Source organism: Chiloscyllium plagiosum, unplaced genomic scaffold (genome assembly GCF_004010195.1).
Source record: "Chiloscyllium plagiosum isolate BGI_BamShark_2017 unplaced genomic scaffold, ASM401019v2 scaf_749, whole genome shotgun sequence".
NCBI classification, from domain to species: domain Eukaryota; kingdom Metazoa; phylum Chordata; class Chondrichthyes; order Orectolobiformes; family Hemiscylliidae; genus Chiloscyllium; species Chiloscyllium plagiosum.
The window spans coordinates 352-1,320 of record NW_025215161.1 but is presented as its reverse complement, the minus strand read 5'-3'; positions in this window follow the sequence as shown (position 1 = coordinate 1,320).

Here is a 969-nt window from a genome sequence, read left to right as displayed (position 1 = left end):
CTTTGACAATATTGGAGTGTGTTCATTTAAAAATAAGGTTTGCACATCTCTCACATATCTCATTTCTTGCATTATGATTCAAGAATGTTTCCTCGTGGAATTCTAGAAAATTCCAAACATTTGTTGACTTCGAATAAGATCTTTAACACCCAATTATCAATCTGCTGTTAATGTTTCACTGTTTACATTGACATTGATTCGGTAATCATTCAGAGAGATCAACTGACAATTATAAACTATTTGCCGGATTATTGAATTGAAAGAAAGATACAGACGTGAAAACATTTTTTGGAAGGAATTGCATTTTCATTCAAATGTGTAGGCTGTTCAAGAATTCTATATCACCTTCCATTGGTTTTCTTGTCGAGAATGCAAATGTATAATTCATGTGAATTTTAATATGTTCTGTATTTTGAGATTTGTATCAGATTTAAGAAGAGGGGCAATTAAAATGAGAACTTCAGAGAATAGAACGCACAGTAAATTAAATTGACAGAGGCAACTTTTAGTATTATCTATGAATATTCAGTCAAATATTTCTAATGTCAAGAGCGTCGTGCTGGAAAAGCACAGCAGGTCAGGCAGCATTCGAGGAGAAGCAGAATTGACATTTTGGGCACAAGCCCTTCATCAGGAATCTTTTCCGATGACGGCCTAATGCCCGAAAGGTCGATACTCCTGCTCTTTGGATGTGTCTGCCCTTTTCCAACGCCACACACTTGGCTCTGATCTTCGGCTTCAGCTTTCCTCACTTTCTCCAAATATGTTTAATGAACATGAACTGAAAATGGTAATACCAACAGTTGAACAAAACCAAATTAATACTTTTTTGCAATATTTATAGTGAAAACCTGTTTGAGAACATGCAACAAATCAGATCGAACATCTCTTGCCGTTAGAATCCTTGGCCATTCATAATAAAGAATAACCATGCTTTGAACAACCAGTATGGTGTATGACTACTGAACT